Source organism: Lepidochelys olivacea, assembly GCF_965140295.1.
Source record: "Lepidochelys olivacea isolate rLepOli2 genome assembly, chromosome: 5".
Taxonomy (NCBI): Eukaryota; Metazoa; Chordata; order Testudines; family Cheloniidae; genus Lepidochelys; species Lepidochelys olivacea.
This window is the reverse complement of record NC_140415.1, coordinates 116,149,767-116,171,725: the sequence shown is the minus strand read 5'-3', so window position 1 is coordinate 116,171,725 and position 21,959 is coordinate 116,149,767. Positions and strand designations below refer to the sequence as shown.

The window sequence follows — 21,959 nt, the reverse complement described above, 5'->3', positions numbered from 1 at the left end:
CAGGTTAGGATTTCCGCCTACATTCCAAATGACTACCAACCAATCCGTATGGTAATTGGAGAGCAGGAGCACGTGTTGTAATGATCATGAGCTCTCTGTAAATTTACTAGATCCGATCTGGATCTTCAGTCACACATCGGGCCACAGCTCCCTTCCCTTCTCCTTCATTCCCTGACACAGTTCAGTGTGGCTCTATTACTGTGTTTATTTATATTCTGCCTTTTGTATCACCCATTCGTTGACTCTTTATGGTCAAGTTCAAATTTATTTTCCCCAGGCTGCTCCACTGTTGACCTGTCGGCAGTGGAAATCTCAACTGCATTCACCCCTTTCCTCAAATGCACTTGTCTGTCATAGCCACTACTTAAATAGCATGACATGTATGGAAATCACACATAGTTTATTTAAAATGCCCCACAGCTCCCTCCAGGCAATCACTGAACATTGGCAGCTCAACCAGCTAGTACCTCTGTTGTTCAGTTTCTGAATAATCCAATAAAATACAGTAGCACCTGTACTGTGCCTTTCATGCGGAGCACCCCAGGGCACGTCACACAGAGGAAACACAGCTATTAAAATGAGTAGTATAGGACTTGTCAGGTTAATTGAAAACTAGGATGAAGAGCAAGGCTATTAGCAGGACTTGAACCTGAAAGGAGACTCGGGGACAGGGTGGGAGTAGGAATGAATCCTGGTGTTCCTGGATGTAATGGAAAAATGCTCCTGTCGGAGTGAAAGGATTAAGCAAGAGGGCACTGGGGACTATATGACTCTGGAGGTTGGTAATTAGATTTAAAAAATAAAAATAAATCAAGGACATATGTAAGCAGGTGGTGCTCCCACACTGCTGTGAACAGAGAATACATCCTGGCTATGCTCCAAACTTACCTTTCTTCTGAGGCTTCTTGTTTGTTGTTAACTTACATGCAACCAAATGTAAACCGCAGCTGAAGCTTTCTTCCTGTTTGGCTGTTCCTAGAGATTTTTTCCCTGAAGGCCCCCTTGGGTCCTGCCCTTCATTTCTGCTGCTTCCCCTGTCCTAGGTTGGAGCTTATGGGACCCACCTGCCACCATGAGTCAGAAGAAATAACTCCACATCTTTATGTGGGGTTCAAGTACCCTTGAGGGTGACTCAGACACAGAGCTCTGCATTCCTATCCTGTCCTAGAACCAGACACCTCTTCATACCTTGGCAAGAATATATTTGTATGTCAGTTTATACTCTGTGTATATTATAATTCCTTTTGCTCAGTCCCCACCGACCAGGACTATTCATAGAATTGAAGGCCTGGAGGGGACCTCAAGAGGTCATCTAGTCTAATCCCCTGCACTCATGGCAGGACTAAATATTATCTAGACCATCCCTGACAGGTGTTTGTCTAACCTGCTCTTAAAAATCTCCAATGATGGAGATTCCACAACCTCCCTAAGCAGTCCGTGAGGCTGAAAGATTTTAATCATCTAAAACTGCATCGAACAATGTCCTACAGATGTACATACTCCATAATGCCTTGGTGCTATTATAAAGCAGAAATATTTTCTTTTTAAGAGGAAAAAAAGATCACCCCAGCAAATATATGGGAATGTCTCTGACGTGAGTCCCATGACCCATGTATGACATGATTAGCAGTTAATCACAAAGCCCCACTTGTGTCAAGTAATCTGAATCCATTGCATAATCAGACTTTCATCAACTGGAGCATGCTGTGAGACAGATCAGACAGAATAGGTCTGAATATATGTTTGGTAAGGTGGGATGGTACTGGAACCTAAAGCCAGTGGCACTTTGAAATCAATAATAATCAGTTCAGCAACAAACTGGAAGCCAGTGGTTTCTGACAGAATAGGCAAAATGTCAAATTTTGTATAAGTGAGTTCCCTGATGTCACAGCAGCCTTGGAATGTATTTCTCTAAAAGATCCATCACATCAGAAATGTAATAACAGGCCAGGATAGTGGGGGGCGGGGGAGGTAACAAAGAGCTAGGTGGATAAATTGAAGTATGAGGGAGCTTGAGTGTGAAATAAAGCTGGTTGTTATGCTAATGCACGGATCAAACAGCAGAACGGAGTCCACAGGAAGAGAGTAGCTCAAGACTGCTCACAATAAAAGGCTTTTAATTGCAAGTAATGATCAGCATATGTAAAGCAAATAATTTCTTTTTAAATATACACAATACTATAATCAAAATACATTGTGTGAAGTGAGTGATCATGCAAAGTGACCATGTTCGTGGGGAAAAGCCAATCCAGAATATATGTAATTATCAATTTTTCTGGAATCAACAGAAGTAGCTGCTTATTAGAGCTGGTTGGAATTTTATTCAGCAAATATTTAAATATTTCATCTGGAAATGCTACCATGGTGTCTGGTGGGAGTAGTAGTTCATTGTCTTCTAGAAGCCAGGCTCCCTGTTCAGATTACAGCTCCCATGATGCACCATGATCTCACCTCTTGGCTAGGGGAGGCAGTACTTTAAAGGAGACCCTGATCATCTGGTGCATCATGAGACAGATAGCCAGCTCAGGAATTCCAGCCCACAGAGGAAAAAGGGAATATTAGACAACCAAACTACAACTCCTATGATGCTCTATGGCAGTGTATCCAAATTAAGCTTTTTTGTTTTCAGCTAAAATATTTCAGTTTGGGGGCATTTGGTTTTTCAATGAAAAATTGAAGTTTTCCACCGATACACTTTTAATGAAAAATTTTGTTCAGTCATAATCCCAATTTTCTAACGGAAGAACAGTTTTGTTGGAAAAAATTTCAAACAGCCCTACAGATGAAACTGAGTAGGAGAATGTTATTTACTAGTTAGAGTAGAGATCTGGGAGTCAAGACTCCTGGGTTTTATTCCTGGCTTTGCCACTAATTTCCTCAGGCACCTGGGGTAAGTAATTTACCCTCTCTGGTCCTCATTTTTATTATCTATGAAACAAGTATAATATTACCTCACAGGGATGTGATGAGGCTAACTAATACTTGTGAAGAACTTTGAGATTGTAAGATGAAAGGCGCTAGATAAATGGGAAGTATTATGTCAAAAGCAAAATGTTCAATGCTGGCGGTCATGTCCCCAAGCATTCTGCTTTCTAGGGACACAAAGAACAATAATCAACCCAAGCTGCACGCAATTTCAAAGTCTCATAGGATGAAGAACAATTCCCCTAGTCAGTATCTTACAGAAGATACACACGATGGTTTATTTCATTCTTACCACCATGCACCACTGAATACATCTTACAAAAGAAAAGAAACATCAAAGACACAGTATATACTCCTTTATAAAAGCTCACACACTACAAAGTCTGCAAGCAGGGCTCAGACGATTTGGCCCTAAACTGGCATTTATCATTCATAAAGACTCTGTATGCTCCTCTTTAGGGTCTGTCAAATTTACTATATAATACGTATACACAGTGTGACAAACTTCATAGCAGAGACACTAGAGCAACATATCTGATCATTTTACTGTGCTTTTGACAGATATCAGGAAAGAAAGCAATTTGTTCACCTCAATGCTAGAAAAGCAGATGCGTCGTTAATGGCACTTGAACACGCTACTGGTGGTACGTAACTGAACAGGAGATCTCAATGGGATTTGGACGGGGTGGTTTTGGTTTAACAAAACCTCATTCTTCATGCTTTGGTTTTTCAAGTCCACAAACCAAAGCCTTTTGGGTTCTGATTTTGGATTTATAGCCTAAAGAAATATGAAATATTTTATGCTTGCCAAGTCTTCCCTGCTCGCCTGTGATTCTTAGAATGACATAAGTCTCCTTTTTCTCCTTTAAATAATTCTTGTGCAGCTGTAAGTCTGTGAAAGTAATAAAATAGAGAATACGAAAAGCACAGCACCCACATTACAAAAATCAGAATGCAGGAAACAAACAAAAAAAAATATCTATATGGCTTGATTTTTCAAAGTTAGCTGCCCTCATTTTTGCACACAAAAAATGCAGCCCATCACTGCACATGATTTAGATGCGTAATCACAATTCCATGAGCAAAGTGGGTAGCTAAGTGCACAAATGGCTAGTTACATAGGTAATGTAAGCACATGCAATTATCTGCTGTGCAAATGAATTTTTGAGCATGTAGCTGTATGCTCCTAAAGTTGAAAAATGGCCTTTTTTTTCCTTCTTCTTTTTTTTTTTTAACACAACAACATCAAACTCATGATTGAGAAGTTTTGCCATTTGGAGTCTGTGTGGATGCTTACCTAAAGCTTATTGTAGTTATCTAAAGTTATCTCCATAGTTCTATGTCTCCACACATTCCCATTCCTTCAACATGCCAGCTACCCTATACAGCATCTTTTGGTCTCTCTCTTCCTCCTGCAACTTTTGGGGGCATCTCCCTTTCCTCTCTTACTTTCAGAAAGCTGCACGGCCTAGTGTATTGAGTATTGGACTGGAAGTCAGAAGAAATAGATTCTGTTCCCAGTTCTGCCACTTATGTGATCTGTGACTTACATACACAATTCTTCCAAAATGACCGTGAATTTGAGATGTTTCACTTTTTGAGTAGCCAACCTGCAGCACTAAGGACCTGATTTTTGCAGTGATACTGAGCACCTGTAACTCAAGTTGATGTCAGTGGAGCACCTCTGGAAAGTGGGTCATAGACTTCTCAAGTTGTGTAATCAAAAATGGAGGCACCCAGAACCCCTGGAAGTTTTTGGTAAAACAGGCGTTAACATCCTTGTGCCCCAGTTTCTTCAGATCTAAAATGGAGATAATAATGCATGCTCTCCAAGGTAAAACACTTTGAGATCTATAGATGGAAATGACTATTTAAGTGCTATTAAGTATTATAATTACATGTTAATACCAAATACAAATAAAATGGGAGGAAAAGAGCTGGTGGCTAGGAGAATGCAAATGGAACAGGGAAGAGTGGTGGAAGGAACCCAAGCAATCTGGAAAGAGCAGGTGGGGATCTCGGGACAGGGAAAAGCTGCAGTGGAAGTGATTGGGGTTGTGGTGAATAAAGCTAGGGACAAGTCATAACTGATTGGGAGTGGTCTCAGATGGTGGATGGAAGGAGGGAGTTGAACAAGTTAGAGGCGTGATTGGGTGGACTCTGTAGAGGGAAGGCATGAGCAGTGGAGAGGGGCAGATGTGGGATGGTTCTGGGCATGTGGACAGAGTGGCAGAAGAGATACAGGGGAGTAAACAAATAGTGAAACTGAAGCCAGGATTAGATTGGCACAGCAGTGGGAGGGCCTTAGTGAAAGGGCATAGGGAGAGAATGGGTAAAAAGGCTATAGGGCTGGGGAAGAAAACAGAGTAAGGAAAGAATGAGTGGGAAGGGAAGCCAACCACTGAGTTTGGGAGAGATGTGTATAAGGATAGGGTACCAGGAGGGAGGGGAGCACTGGGTGGGAGGGAGACAATGGTGGTGGCCTAGGTACAGGGCTGTGGTGCTGTGATGGATTCCCCACTTCTTCGGGGTGCCAGCTGGGACTGGGGTACCACTGAGCCTGCCTGACCCACCAACGTGGACTCCCTTTACACTGTATTGCTGAGACAAACCAGCCAAGCCTTCCCGTCAGGCTTCAGACTGCACTTTACCAGCATACCTACAGGTAGGGACATATCCAGCTGCAGCTTTACACACACATGCTGAGATCAGCTCTGCATGGGAAGGCTCAGCTAAGGAATTGCCCAATACTCAAGTGCACCCCCCTCCCCAGATGGTAGAAACAAAATTGTACTGTCTTGCCCTGCCAGAGAATTGTACAGTATAAGCGCATGAAAATCGCTCCCATCTCAGTGTGGAAAGAGAGATTGTCATAAATATAAAGGGAAGGCTAACCACCTTTAAATCCCTCCTGGCCAGAGGAAATTCTTCTTTTTAGAACCCGATTGCTTTTCATTGTTCTTAAGATCCAAGAGTTTGTGTCTGTGTTCACCTATGCAAATTGGTGAGGATTTTTATCAAGTCTTCCCCAGGAAAGAGGGTGTAGTGCTTCGGGGGGGGGGTATTTTTCGGGGGGAGATGTTTCCAAGTGGGCACTTCCCCTGTTCTTTGTGTAACACTTTGGTGGTGGCAGCGTTTAACCTAAGCTGGTAAGAATAAGCTTAAGGGGTCTTTCATGCAAGTCCCCACATCTGTACCCTAGAGTTCAGAGTGAGGAAGGAACCTTGACAGAGATGCAATAGCTTTTTTCCCCCCAGTTATAAATTCCACACATTGGGTTTTAGACCAAACAAAAACAAGTTTATTAACTACAAAAAATAGATTTTAAATAATTATTAGGGATAGCAAGCAATGTTCCCTCTAATTTTTGACAGGCTGTGTGCACAAACAATTTCTTCTGTGCAAATTGTTGTGCTTTTGTGCAAATTTTTGTGTATGCGGTGTTTCGCCATGTGCATGGGGTTTAGGATCTGTGTGCGCGCGCACAGCTTAGAGGGAACAGTGATAACAAGTAGATCAAAGCAGATTACCCAGGAAATAAAACAAATTGCAATCTAAGATTAATATACTAAAGAAATTGGTTACAAGTAGCAAATTCTCACCCTAAATGATGTTTTAGGCAAATTGCAGAGACTTGCTTGCAGCTTAAAACCCCAGATATTTCTTTTACAGGCCTGACACCCTCCAGCCTGGGCTCAGCCCTCACACCCCAGCTCAGTCTCTCTGTTTCTCAGGTGTTTCCAGCAGCCTTCTTTCTCAGGAGGGGAGTTAGTGAAGAACAAACCACAACGATGTCACTTTGCTGCCTTAAATAGTTTTTGCATATGGCGGGAATCCATTGTCTCCCAGTGTGGTTCCCACTCCCGGTTAGTGTGAAAATACTAGTACACACAAAAGTACCTTAAGGATTACAGTTCCAATTCAATAAAGCACTTAGCTGCATGCATTACTTTAAGCATATGCGTAGTTCTATTGAAGTTATGCATGTACTTAAGTGCTTTGCTGGACCATTTCCTGAGTTTTTAAGCATCATATGAAGAGACCTGGGACACCTTAAATAGGCCCCACTTATTAATTTCATATCTTAACTGGATGGTATTATAACAAAAGCAGTCATTATTTCTAGTAGGAAGAATTACTGTGATGAACAGCAGGATTGCAGTTCTCTCTCCGAATGAATCAAAAATAAATGACTGGTCTATTTTATCCTGATGTGAAGCTGTCAAACCTGAACTAATTTTTCTCTAAATTTCTAGAATTACTTCACTTTTGGACTAAGGTGTGAGATGCTTCAGCCCAAAGGGAAAATGTTAGAGGTAGTTAACAGCAACTGAAAATAAGGGTGTAGAATGGATTGTGCTTCTCTGCTTAACTTCCAGTCTGGCGCCTTAATTGCAATGAGGCACTGCAAACCCCTTAGCAGCACTGTAGCTCTCCAGGTGCATTTCTCTGTCTCATTAAATGATTCCTGAAATCAAAATGCTCTACAGTGCTTGCACGTTGGGGGTCACTATGATTGCTGGATTTGAATGGACTCTTATTACAGGTATTACCTGACACAGCCTTTCACACATTCTTGCTAGGCAATGTTCAATTCAAAGATTATTTGTGTTGCTGAGATTCTCCCAGTGACACATTGCCCCTGTGGTAATAAAGGGTACCCCTGTTCTCACTACGACTCAGGCAACCCTATGTTTAATACACAAGGTGGGATACCACAGTAAAAACAATTCAGGGATGAAATCCTGGTGAACTCATGAGAATTTTGCCGTTGACTTCAGCTGGGACAAGATTTCACCTCACATGTGTAAAATATTAATAATGAAATGCAAAACTGCTTGAAATGCAAGATTTTTCACATTTTGTTCTGAACTTGAAACCAGTGCCACTTTCACAGAAAACTGTAAAAGTTCATATGTCTGGAAAAAAAAACCCGGACCCATTCTGCAATGTAGGTGGGCCTGTTTAGCATGAATTGTCCCATTTATAAAGTGAAGAGGCTATTTACATCAAAAATGCAAATATTATCATTCATTTGAAATTGTGCATAAAGACAGATTTAGAAAATCCAGAACTACAGGAAACAAAATAGTGAGAATATTTATGCAAAGTTGTAGGAAATAAAAGTTGTTAATAATGCACAGCTTCAGAACTTAATGTATGTAGAAGGTCTTTTGAATGTAACAAAAGGTACCGTGTTTAGGACATATGCAAACAAATAGCATTAGGATTACAATAGAATGTCATTAAATTTGAACTAGTAAATGAACAAACAATTAAAATACCCCAATGTACTGAATCACAACACATACTTTGTTCACTTATTTGACAGGTGTGGGTCAGTAATACTTCACTAGGAAATGTACATTAGGATCCACTATGTAATATCATATATAAAAGCCTTAGTAATGTATACATGACTTTGCTATAGTACTAGACTACTAAAATCTTTGCTGAGAAATGAGGAGAAACCACTGCTTTCTAGCACAGGCTACAGCTTAATAAGCACAAGCTGGTAAATGGTGAAATGGCAAGGTTTACTGTATATAAAAGACTAAATAAATTACATTTATAATTACAGTATATCCAAAGGATCCACCCATATGATTATAATTTATGCAAAGCGGATACTCTCTAATTACAGTATTCACACAAATGATACCTCTTGTGTTTACAGTATATTGTAGTTAATAGGCGTGAAAGAGCCACTTATCTAATGAATATATTGTCAAACTAAGTGACTAGGTGCTTACCATTGGAGTCGAACGAATAATAAATTTTTGGTTCAGGGAGCTGAAGCCCCAAAAAATCAGAAAACATTTCTGGTTCAATTAGAACAGAAACAATTTTTAAATATTTTTTGTCTAATTAGAAAATTTGAAAAAAAAATGTTTCAAGATGACTTGAAGAAAAAAATGTGGGAGTTGGTGATTATTCATTTCAAGTCGACTGAAAAGTTTCGGTCAACTCAAAGAGTGGGTTTTTTTCTTTTAGTTTTTCATTTTGATTTTGACCATTCTGTGTGTGTGTGTGTGTGTGTGTGTGTGTGTGTGTGTGTGTGTAAAAATTGGCCAAATTTAAAATTGAAAAATCATTTCATATCAAAAAGTCATAATGAAACATTTCAACTTTTTCTGTATGAAATATTTGAAAAAAAAATCATCCTAAACTATTCACTGAGGGCTGGATTCACAAAAGGACCCAGGCACTTAACTGCCACTTGGGATGCCTAAATCCTGGAATCAGGCCCCATGGGAATTCACAAAGCCCCTGCTCAGCTACCTGTAAACTCTGTAGACCCACACCCAGGTGTCTGGATTCCAAAGCCCCAGAGTGATGCACAAACTGGGAGAAGATGTAGATTCTTCCACCTAACAGGCTTGTGGGTCCTGATCTGATAAGTGTGCTCAGACCTCACCGACCAGTTTGGGCCCCTATAAGTCATAGAATCATAGGACTGAAAGGGACCTCAAGAGCTCATCTAGTCCAGTCCCCAGCACTCATGGCAGAACTAAGTATTATCTAGCCTACAAAAAGCAGTGGTGGGGTGTGGCCAAGTGATCCCTCATAACTATTAACCTAGTGGTTAGGATATTCACGTGGGAATTGGGAGATGCACAGTTTAAGCCCCCCCTCCACTGGGATCTCCCATCTCTCAGGTGAGTGCCTTGCCACCTCCTATGTGAGGCTCCCTCAGTCTCTCCTGTTGAGCCTGCTCCTCTTTGGTAAAATAATGTTAAAAAGTCATCAGAGCAGGTGGGGGCTGGATCCTGGGTCTCCCCAGATGCATGCTCTCACCACCAGGTTACAGAGTTATTCTCATGCATGTGTACATGCTCTCGCTTGCTCTTCCCTCCTCTGCAAGGCCACAGAGAGAGCATTGTGTCAAGAGAGCCCCTGTATCAAGCTTTGAAGACATCTACATAGAGATTCTGGTGGATATAAAAATGAAGAGAGTCCCAAAGACAGGATTCAGAAATTGAGACTGCCCCCACCCTAATGTGATGCAGAAGGAAACAGGAGAATAAAATCAGTCCAGCCAATCTCCGTTACCTTGGGGGGACAAAAGCAGTGAGATAAATGGGATGGGGGATAGCTCAGTGGCTTGATCATTGGCCTGCTAAACTCAGGGTTATGAGTTCAATCCTCGAGGGGGCCATTTAGGGATCTGGGGCAAAAATTGGGGATTGGTCCTGCTTTGAGCAGGGGGTTGGATTAGATGACCTCCTGAGGTCCCTTCCAACCCTGATATTCTATGATTCAAAATGCTTATGTACCTCATGTCTATGTACCTGACTCAGCAATACAAAGAGGACAGGTTGCATATACTTGGGATTAGAGTTAAGTAAGTGGTCAAAAAACTGATAATTGTTCACATGTGAAAGTGAATTTCAGTTTCACCAGGTTTGCAATCCAATCTTTATACAATTAATTAGTGTAAATACTCATAAAAGCAAATATTAATTTGACTATTATCCAAATGTGAATTTTGAATTCCATAATCAGTTACAGTTGATTGTAACGGATTTGTAAAATCATTAGTTTATGCTGTTAATTAGTTTCTTAAGATGTGGTATTGTTCTTGTTTCCAGGTTTGATGATCTATGTAAATAGCAAACGCAGTAAGAATTGTGAATTCTGAATTCCAAATATTGCCGTAAAACAGGTAACAGAGCCCATACCACAAGCAACAGCAGAAACTGCAAATATTTATTATGGAGAAAGAATTTTGTTTTGAAAAATAGTGAGAGAAAAACAAATATATCGGAGAATTTCCCAATTTGATCATGGAAAATTAATGAATGGAATAAAAGATGAAATTGAAATTAATCAAATATATTATTCATTGCCAATTATTTGCTCAGTTCTATTACATACCATTTTGAGAACATCCATGGTTTCAGCTTGTGCCTAGACTGACTGTGTTGTACTGTATCAGTGTCACGCTGTCTGGAGTGGCTCACAACTGTGAGTGCCTATCTCAGGCCAGACTGTCAGAAAACAAGGGCAGACGCCCCAAACTGGCAGTCTGTTCTATAAATAGATATCACCAAGCCAATAACAAATGTGAACTCTTGGATCACTGTAAGAATCTTACCATGGAGTCACAGACAGTCCACTTATCCTCGCCAGTCTATCTGGTCATCCAAACAAACTGAATTTTGTGATAAAAGCCAAAATTAAACCAAAAATCACACCACATCAGGTTTTCTTTGAGTCCCAAGGGACCAGTCACTTATCATAGAATATTAGGGTTGGAAGAGACCTCAGGAGGTCATCTAGTCCAATCCCCTGCTCAAAGCAGGACCAACACCAACTATCCCAGATCAATTGGTATTCTGGATCTTACACCAAAGACAAAGCTGGCAGCCAATTCTATAGTAAACCTACTAAGACTTGTTAGCTAAGAAAAAAAATTGAGTTATTGAGGGGTTAAAGAGGGTAAAATATAATAGCAGGTAAATCACAATTTATAACTCCAAATGATGGCAGTGATGTAATAAACGGCCAGTTTCCCAAAAGTTTCTCAGGGCTACCCAGAATAACTCTGGGGATCTCCGTCTTCTCGTTCAGTTGTTCTGCTCTGTTAGAACCCAGACAGTCAAGCAATAAAGGATATTTCATTGAATCCATATTTATAGTGTCTTCACCCAGAAAGCAAGTTGACTATGTGTCTCCATGTGGGCTTTTCCTTTGATGATGGTCAGTGAGCAATGCACTTGTACATTTGACCTCCAACCATATATATATAATGGCCACTTGCTTTGAAATTAGCATTTTATGTTACCATCCTTAAATCCTTCATTAGCATTTCACAAGATTTATTTCATGGGTAATTTAGTTACAAGGACATTTACCATGTAAACGTTTATTATATTATGACAGGAATAGATAAGCAAAAAAATTACACGTAACATTCCACTAGTTTTCATGAAGTTTAAACATCTGAATACACACTTATACCTCTAGCCATTATTTTGATCTACACAAGTGAATTGACCTGAATACACTCTAGCATGACCTGATCAGCCAGCATCACAACCTGTATAAAGTATTTGTAATGAATTTCAAAGACAAAATAGAAATCAAGCTGTTTCTAAAACTATAATGTCTCTTGTAGTTTGTTCCCCAGCCCTGGGTGACATCTTGTATTGGTAGCTGGGCTTTACTACTATTTCATATCTGAAACAGGAGGACCAAAGACTCCTATAATGTCTTTGTTATGTGATTCATCAATATACCATGGACAGCAAAACCAAATCTATATAAACACAATACACACAGTAGGGGATCTGGTACTAGAACCAGATGAAAATGCAGATTTGGTGATACCAGAACATTTCATTAATTTGTGTCACTTTTGCCAAATCATTTCTGCCAGAGGGGAAAAAGTTCTGAAATGTGTTATTTTGACATTTTTAAATTTTTCAAAAATGACTTTTTGTTCATAAATTTCCTTCAACTTTATTTAAAAAAACAAAGCAAAGCTATAAAAAATACTCAATCTAAATAGACTGAATAATTTTTTGGGCTTTTTGAGTCTCTGAAACTTTGGAAAATTTTCATTTTCAAAATGATTTTTTTTTTAATTGCCAGCAAACCAAAAAATCCATTATGTACACAGCATTAACTGAAAAACCCTGATACTGCTGCTCTAAAAACTCAGGCTTTTATCACTTGATCTAAAAGAGGTTTTTTTGTTTTTTTTTTTTAGCTAGAGATCCCTTAGCTTCTTTGTGGGCTAATGTCAAAGGGCAACATCTCAAACAAAAAGCCCAGTGCATTATATTTAGATGCTATAAATGTAAAAACATCCACATGACATTTACTATTTATTATTTACACATTTATTATTAGTTTTGTAGAAACACTGACAAGCAGTGCATTATTTATCAGTTGTCTTCATTTACCCAGGATAAAGTATAAGTGAGCAGTGGGGCAAGATGGTATGGTTGAGGAGTGACTAATGTGATAGGAAAGAAGGTCTAAAAAACACCTCCTAAGTTTTCCTTATTTTAGAGTGGGGAGTTTTTCTTTTCAAGTTTTATGGCCTGCTATCCAAAGGTGAGGTCACTCATTTGCTCTTTTTTTGAAGCGGGTGAGAGGTTGATTTATCCTTGGGGGATAAGTTTTATACTGTACCATTTAGTGTGATTTTTATAGGCTAGTGTTTTAATACTCTTCCAGGAATTTTTGTTGATTAATTTCTGTAAATGCTGCCACTCTCACATGTTATGACACTTCTAACATATATCACTTAAAATTCTTATCTAGTCAGATAGTCTCTTATGTACAAGTTTTCATTTACAATTTACACGAAGCCAAGATGGCTCATGTCATAAATATAAAGGGAAGGGTAAACACCTTTAAAATCCCTCCTGGCCAGAGGAAAAACCCTTTCACCTGTAAAGGGTTAAAAAGCTAGGATAACCTCACTGGCACCTGACCAAAATGACCAATGAGGAGACAAGATACTTTCAAAGCTGGAGGGGGGGAGAAACAAAGGTTCTCTCTGTCTGTGTGATGTTTTTGCCAGGAACAGAAAAGGATTGGAGTCTTAGAACTTAGTAAGTAATCTAGCTAGATATGCGTTAGATTCTGTTTTGTTTAAATGGCTGATAAAATAAGCTGTGCTGAATGGAATGTATATTCCTGTTTTTGTATCTTTTTGCAACTTAAGGTTTTGCCTAGAGGGATTCTCTATGTTTTGAATCTGATTACAGTGTAAGGTATTTACCATCCTGATTTTACAAAAGTGATTCTTTTACTTTTTCTTCAATTAAAATTCTTTTAAAAACCTGATTGCTTTTTCATTGTTCTTAAGATCCAAGGGTTTGGGTCTGTGTTCACTATTTAAATTGGTGAGGATTTTTATCAAGCCTTCCCCAGGAAAGGGGGTGTACCGTTTGGGAGGATTTTGGGGGGAAAGTCGTTTCCAAGCGGGCTCTTTCCCTGTTATATATTTGTTAGATGCTCGGTGGTGGCAGCAATAAAGTCCAAGGGGAAAAGGTAAAATAGTTTGTACCTTGGGGAAGTTTTAACCTAAGCTGGTAAGAATAAGCTTAGGGAGTTTTTCATGCAGGTCCCCACATCTGTACCCTAGAGTTCAGAGTGGGGAAGGAAACTTGACAGCTCATAAATAGCAACTACTTAAACTGAGTGCTAAAATATGGCATGCAGACAACAAGTTGCTATATTATTGAATGCCTTGGTGAAAACAAGAAGTCTCTGTTTTAGAGATAAGGGAAAGCTGTGTTATAGCATTTTCTTGGACCTTTATTCCCTGTGGTCTTACATTTTGGGTAAGAAATATTCCACTTGGATTCCTTCCTAGCTGCTTTTAAAGATCACAACAAGGGAATTGATAAACCTTTAGTGAGTCAGACATTTTCAAAGTTCTCCAAGTTCATTTTTTCATCAACAAAATAAAGGAAGTGAATGGGCTTTTTAGAGTAATATCAGCAAATAATGAGAAAAGGAGCTTCAGAGTTAAGCACATAACTCTCAATCCATCTTCATTCCAGCAATTCTGGCAGTTTATCATTGAAGCAAAAGAAAATACATACTTTGAGAGATATCAAAGGGTGTATTTTCTTATATATATAGGAGAAACTGAAATGTTTGGTGTTTTCGAAAATGTGGCCTAGTAAGTAAACTATAAAAGTGAGGGCTAGGGCTCTTGCTTCTGCTATTAATTGTCCATGCCAAATTAAATGGGTGAATCATTTAAGAGAGATTTTCAAAGGCACACATGCAAGTTAACACTCAACTCCTATTGATGTCCAATGGGAGTTGGGTATCTAACTGCCCTCTATGCCTCTAAAAAATGACACCCCTCCACCCCAAGTCGCCAATTCAGGAAAACATTTTGGTTCAAGAAAGCACATGCTTAATTCCAACCATGTCCTTAAATTCTATTGACTTCAGTGCTTTGACTGAATCAAAGCCTTTAGGCCCCAATCTTGCAGTGAGCTCCACCCAAGTAGATCTTAAACCTGTCCAGAACCTCAGTGCTGGATTGTATTCTAGGTGTAGGCAGTAGGGTGTGAAAAGAGGATGCGTAAAGAGGAACAAAGCAGTGGCAATAAGAAAAGGATGGTCCTTTCCTCTTTAAGGGGCAGAGAAATATGGATAGCAAAGAGCCTGGAAGACAGGCAGGGTAAGGACACTACTGAGGGACTGAAAGGAGTGGGAGAAGATTAGGACAAAGAGCCAATCAGCGGACAGAAGATAATGTCCAGAGTTTAAATTGTAAAAAGGAGTCAGCTGGCACTCCAGGACCTGCAAAGGGGGCAGGGGTGTGTGAGAGAGAGAGAAAGAGGGAGAGAGAGAGATTGTTCATTTGGTCCTCAGCCTGATCTGCTACATCTCATCCTTTCTGCTATCCCTGGAGGTGCTGTTCTGTTTTTCCCAGCCCATCTGGCAGACATTTCATGAGAAAAGCCTTTGATATTTTGGTACCTTTGAATCCCAGTCTGATCCTAGTGTCACAGCCCTATAGAATTCAATAATAATTTAACAAGCCAGGTTCATTAGAAATCATCCCTAGAAGCCTAGCCAGTTTTAGGGAGAATTAGACACAGACTGTAAGGTTGGGTTTTTTTTAAGCATCCCACGTGATTCTATATTAGGGATTCCATTCCCTATTAAATTCTATAGGATGGTTTACAATGCTTACCGGAAGGTTAACATTTTGTGTCCAGTACTTCAGAGCTTTTCTGCACCCTGACATAGCGAGGAAATCTAGCCCATCTCTGCTGGTAAGCAAAGTGATTTTGCTCATGTATTGATCTAATGCTTTTGTCCTCCCTAGTTCAATTTATTTATATTTTCCAATCCACTTTATGACTTTTTAATTTTGTCCTTTAATATGCAGCCATCTCATCAAAAAGTAAATTTAGCTCAGTGGATAAGTGACCAGATTGAAATTTCATTTTCTTTCAAGTTTTAAGATGTACTAACATAAGCTAATAGTAAATGTTTTCAGGGTTACAAATCTCCTTTATCAGTATACTGCTTGCCTCTCAGTATTAAATTCTTTCTTGAAATAGGTAGTTGGTGAGGAGGCAATTGATAGAGAAATGCTTAGTTTGTTTGACTGGGTTAAGAGCTTGTGTGTATTTTAAAATATGAGGCTCTCATTTTTATTAGGCTCAATTCACCACCATTGCAGATGTCTTGTGTCACCAGATCTGCCAAAATAAAATCTACAGATTCTGATAAGAGGTTGACCAAACAGTCTTATATTTATAGATGTTATGGCCAGATAACTGTATGATCTTCTAGTTAGAACTCCTCCATAACACAAGCATTCCATTTCAGTAAATGCTTCCCGCATCAAGCCCATAACTTGTAGTTGAGCTAGAACGTATCTTTTAAAGAGACATCCAGTCTTTAAATCAAGACTTAGTGACCATTTCCATTCCTCATTTGTAAAATGATTATTCCCTTTGTCTCCCTGCCTATTTAGATGATAAACTCCTTGTTTATCTCTTATGTGTTTGTACAATGCCTAGCACGGTGTGGCTTTAATCTGAATCGGGGCCTCTGGGCGATACCAAAGTACATAAGAATAAGGGAGAGGACAAACGGATAATAAGAAGCAGCATTCTCCATGGGGGTGGGGTTGTCATGTAAATGAGTTTTGCATTGCCTTGAGCAGCCACATTGCACCTGAGCATAGGGCAGGAATCTTTGTCATGGTTTCCCCTTTGTGCACCAGGCTAATAATGGCTCCGAATAGTTTGGCTGTGCCCTTCACTGACTTATGTGGTCTTCTAAAGCTTGCTTGCCCTTGAGGATCATATAACCATGCAACTGAACCGAGACTTATTAATCTCAGCTGTTGTTGATCCTAGCTTGCCTCCCATCCCAATACTTATTTACTCTTGCTGCAAACGCAAAAATACAAAGTAGCATTCGCAGCTGCAAAGGTAGGAGGGAGCAGAATGCTGTTTCATGTGGTAGGATGCTGACTTGGAGCAAAGAGATGGACACAAATGCGCTGCAGGACAAAGTGCAGTATCCTCTTTGAAATCAATTTGTGCATGAAGCCCTCATTACTATGCAGTAATTTGACTGGGATTGTAGACCACCTGGAAATTCTCCATTTGCTTGCCCTTTTAAGATTTTAGTTCCTTAACTTTAAATGTTCAATAATTTCACAATCAGGAAATGTATTTTCCCCATTTTCATTTATTTCTTCTGTGGTTTGCTATGATCATTTGCTAAATATATCCTGGCACACTATTTACCTTGGTTCACTGCTTGGAGAGCTTTGTGTGGGTTCATCTCTCCATCCAACAGGGATTTTACAAATAAATTACTATGCTCTTATCAAGCAAAGCATAGACTCCTAAAGGTTTATTTACTAATGGTATGCATTATTTTGTAAAAAAAAATCCATCCTTGGGGGAAAAAATGACTTGCTTCTCTTTGTAAGCCCAAATTAGGTTTATTTGCTGTGTTTTTGTTTCCTGTGGTTATCTTTAAATTTTCAGAAGCTGTTGCCATATTTAATTAGAGTGCATCCAAACAGCTCAATTGTTTTTTCCTTTGAATTTCTTGCAGGAAAAATTAATCTGCTTGTATCAAAGAGGTATGTTTTAAGTGTAACAGTTGCAATTGAGAAGCTATCAGTATTATCCTAGTTATTTTCTCTTCTACGTACAAGAGATGATGATAGTGTCTCAAATAATGCTGTGTGTTAGTAGCTGACAAATACTGAGGTTTGAATTCTGACAACAGTTTGGATGCTAAAATAAGGGCAATCAAATTTCATGCTATGGGATATAAGGTGATCACAGAGAGGACAAGAAGAAATAAATCTCCTCTTGTGGAGAATGCACTAGATGCCTTATGGGATTTCATTTTTCCCCTGAAGGCCACAGAACAAGGCAGGATAGTGTACTTGATGGACCCATGGTTTAAATTCATATGGCAAATTTTATATTGCCCATTGATTATGCTCTTGCTAGGGACTGCTCCTTATGAATGATAGCTAGGGAATGGGTTTTTTAAAGGGCAAACCCAGTTGCCACTTTAGGAAATGTATGCATAGGGCCCAGTGTCTCATTTATTACTCTCTGATTAAGGAAACCGATGCAGGTAAAAGAATGTCTTATAGTACATATGCTAGTTGCAAAACATCTTCCATAATATTAGATACAAATACTGCACTGGTGTGGCACCCTATCTTGTATATCACTCTTAGATCTCCTGTTGCCATAACAACACAATGCAGGTTTTATTTTTTTAAAAATCATTCATTTTTTCACTGTTTCTTCTTTGATCTAAATACTTTTCTCTGAAGATGGTTACAATACTATTCAATTGATGAAAAATAACTAATAATTACACAGACTTCAATGGGGAAGAATCAGCATTTTACATTTTACAGCATTTACATCAGAGAGCTTCTGATTCCTCTCTTAGGAACTCTGTTTATTCCATTAAAGTCAACTAAAGCTACTGCATCTCCTGCCTGCCTGTCTGTAGGCTTTTTCCTTCTTCCAGGTTCAGATAAAAGTACAATGTTAAACTTTGAGTGATTAGTTTATGTGTTAGGTAGCAAACCGGCAATTTGTTTTAGAAATAGCTCCTGGAGGTAGCTGTCCATGGTAGCACATCAAATTACCATTCTAGCCTTTTGTTTCTGGAAACCTGGGTTCTGCTATAGGCTCAGGCTACAAGTGAAAAAAAGAGTTTTGTGGTCTCTTCTCAGCTTCTTGTTGTTTCATAAAACTACACATAGTAACACAGTCTCTGCTGTAGGGAGAAACAGAACTGCTGTAGCATAGAATGGTGCAAGTCAAGACAGGTGTGCATTAGCCGTCCTGGATGAAATATTATGCATAATGTCTGCCCATTTTCAGTCAGTGCCATTCATCATTCAGCAGCATGGGTGAAATTTTTCTCTTTACAGAAGGCCAGCACAAGGCATATGCACCATCTAAGTCCCATTAAACTCTCAAGATGGGGCCTAAGTAGAACATAGCTATGGTCTGGCTCTCTGAGCAGGGGTAAAACTGACCCTGTGAATTCTAAGGTTCTAGCTACCCTGGTTTTCTAGAAAGATGTTACCGCAATTTGAAATCTCAGTCAGGACAGGGCCCAATACAAAATTCATGAGCTAATGATGTGGTATGTTTGAAGTAAAGGTCAATTTAATAGAGAATTGCTATTTGTTTGTTTTGGGTGTGTGTGTGTGTGTATATATATTTACACAACTTTCTGTTCGAGCGACTTTTGTTGAGATGTGGTTGATATACAACTCTAAGAATATAAAGGTGATGAAACTGTAGAACATATGAATACTAGTTGACCCAAGCATGTGTGAAAAAAATAATTCACAGGAGACCATTACACCAAATACCAATATATAGTTCATAACAAGGGGATAGGATAACTTGTTTTCCTTTATCACTTTCATTTCTTCTGTTTATGACCTCCTGGTTTCTAAAACCATGTCTGGCACAAGAAGCTTTTTAAAATATATGTTTCTTCTTTAGTAAAGCAAAAGTGTACATCCTTATTTTGCTCTACACAATGTTTTTCAATGTGGATGCAGTACTGTGTGCTCAGATGGTTAGTTCAGGCAATCAGGAGTTGAGTCTCCAGGGTTCTGTTCCTGACTCTACAGCTGCCTTTCCATGGGCCAGTTCATGGGACCATGAAGGTGAATAAATGGGAGTAAGACCCTACTCTCTCTTGTGCTCCTTCACAGATCTCTCAGCATGTCCTTTGCAGACATGGAGGAACAAGCAGAGATGGTGTGGCTGCTACCTTCTCTAATCTGCCTGTGTAAGCATAGAGAGCGGGACAATGGGCGGAGCCTTGTCTATGCAGCCCCCTGCCACAACACACCAGCTGGCACAGGTAAACCAATACAGTGGGGATAGTAATCAGCTACTGATTCAGATCAGTAGCAGATTTCTACTTCCTGGCTGGTGCACCAACATCCTGTCACTTATACAGGGCAAGGAGCAAATTCTCAGTCTAACCCTGCGTAGTTTGTAGGCAACTCACTTCATCTTTCTGTGCCTCATTGCCTCTTTCAACTGAAAGAAAGAAACTGAGGGCAACATTGCACCCACTCCTCATTTTGCATATGGGCTACACTGAGCACAGAATTTTCATCAGGGTCCCACCAAAGTATTGACATGTACCCAGGATGGCATCCAGAATGCCTCTTTCTGTATTCCACTCTTTACAGAGTAGGCTACTGATACTATGTTAACTAATTAATGAGTTATGAAGAGTAACGTTAGTATGGAACCCTAAATCATTTAAAGCCAATTCACAGATCACAGTATCATTAAGGCTCAGGCAGAGGAAAATAAAGCCTGTGATAAAAATTAGAATTACAACTTAATTTACACTCATTGAACTATGATTTAAATATATTGTTACATTTAGTATAAGATAACCTACAGTAGCATCATTATGCAGTAAATACTACGTTGTCATTAGACAGTACAATAAAATTTTATTAGCAAACAAATCAGGAAAGTAATAAATAGAATGGAGCTAAAGGACTCTATTTCAGCTCTGTTGTGGTTAAACATTGCACAATGTTTTTTTCTCTGAGTGCATAGATTTCTTCTTCTTTTTTTCCCCAAGAACACTGCTACCTTGGAGTGGTCATTTAGATCTTATTTGTAGTTCATTTAATTGCAAATTATCCAAAGGCATTAAACATTATGATTCATTTACTAAAAAGAAATGCAAGTGGAGCTACTTTGCAATAATATGTTTTGCTGCAGTATAATAGTCATGTTAGGGTATTTTTTGTTAAGATGTCAGCTCATTCTGTAATCTGTGCTATTATCATTTATTATACGGCACCATATAATTTATGAATTATGGAAATAATTATTACAAACTAAATTTGTATTAACTAAGTAGATTGCTGCACACAGTGGTTCACAGAAAAACAGGGAACTTAGTGGTTTAACTTTATTAAAAAAATATATCCTAACAAAAAACCATTGTTCACTGTAAAGGAAACATAAAAACAGCTGGCCATGCAATCTAATCTACACATTTCCGTTCATACAACGTGCCTCTCAGCATAAATGAAGCTTTCTGTGACACACATATTAGAGCTAGATGGGGAAGTAGGAACTTAAGGTGCCTCAGGGAAGCTGTTGACTTCAGCAGAGTTACAATTTCACTTGTGGAGTCTTTTCACTGACTTCAGTGGGCTTTGCAGCAGGCCATAAGAGTGTGCTGGTCTCGATGTGAACTCCAATTGGGTTCATTTGCACAAACCTGACCGTCGATCTGCAGACTCTGTAAATAGATATTTGTGTGATTGTAATGTTGCTTCATTTAAAAAAAAACAGGTTTTGAAATCTGTAATAATCCATGTGTAATTTGTGTGCGTGGTGTCAGTTTTTTCATTCTCCCATGAAAATGTGTTCTTGTGGCTTAAAGCAAGCCCAGGCAAAACTCACCAGGAACAGAGGGGCAGTTCACATCCCATCAGGGCATTTATGGGACAAGCCCAGCCCAGCCTCACAGGAACAAAGGACAGAGGCCTAGGCAGCAACAAAGGATCTGTTGGACTCTCAAATGAGTCACCTCCCTTCCCTTGGTCAGTCAAGGACTGCAATGAGGTAATGCTCACCTGATCCTTAAGCGGGGGGGGGGGGGCGAAGCCAGGAGGGAAGAAATAACATGATAAAAGGGAGAGATGTTTGCCATGCTCTTCCTCTCTCTTTTCCTTCTGCATCTACAGGCATCAACACCAAGCGACTGAAGCGCTGATCAAAGGGGAGGGCCTGGCTGAAGGGCAACCAGTCAGCCTGTGGTGAGAAGCATCTAAGTTTGTAAGGGCATTTAAAGTGTTAAGATCATCTTAGAATGTGTTTTGCTTTTATTTCATTTGACCAAATCTGACTTGTTATGCTTTGACTTATAATCACTTAAAATCTATCTTTGTAGTTAATAAATTTGTGTGTTTATTCTACCTGAAGCAGTGTGTTTGGTTTGAAGCATGTCAGAGACTCCCCTTGGGATAACAAGCCTGA

The 21,959-nt window shown here is 39.4% G+C and overlaps 1 long non-coding RNA gene across 2 annotated transcripts in view; it reads left to right on the top strand.

The window, feature by feature from the left end:
• Positions 1 to 21,754, top strand: part of LOC311520392 — a 64,982-nt gene extending 43,228 nt beyond the window's left edge. Inside the window, exons 1-3 of one of the 2 annotated variants that reach the window (XR_014711576.1) lie at positions 15,628 to 15,686; positions 19,652 to 19,803; positions 21,668 to 21,754. This is a non-coding gene — a long non-coding RNA (uncharacterized lncRNA). Of the gene's footprint in view, positions 1 to 15,627; positions 15,687 to 19,651; positions 19,804 to 21,667 lie in introns of those variants that run through there. The other variant, XR_014711575.1, reaches the window with a different exon arrangement.
• Positions 21,755 to 21,959: the final 205 nt, after the last annotated feature.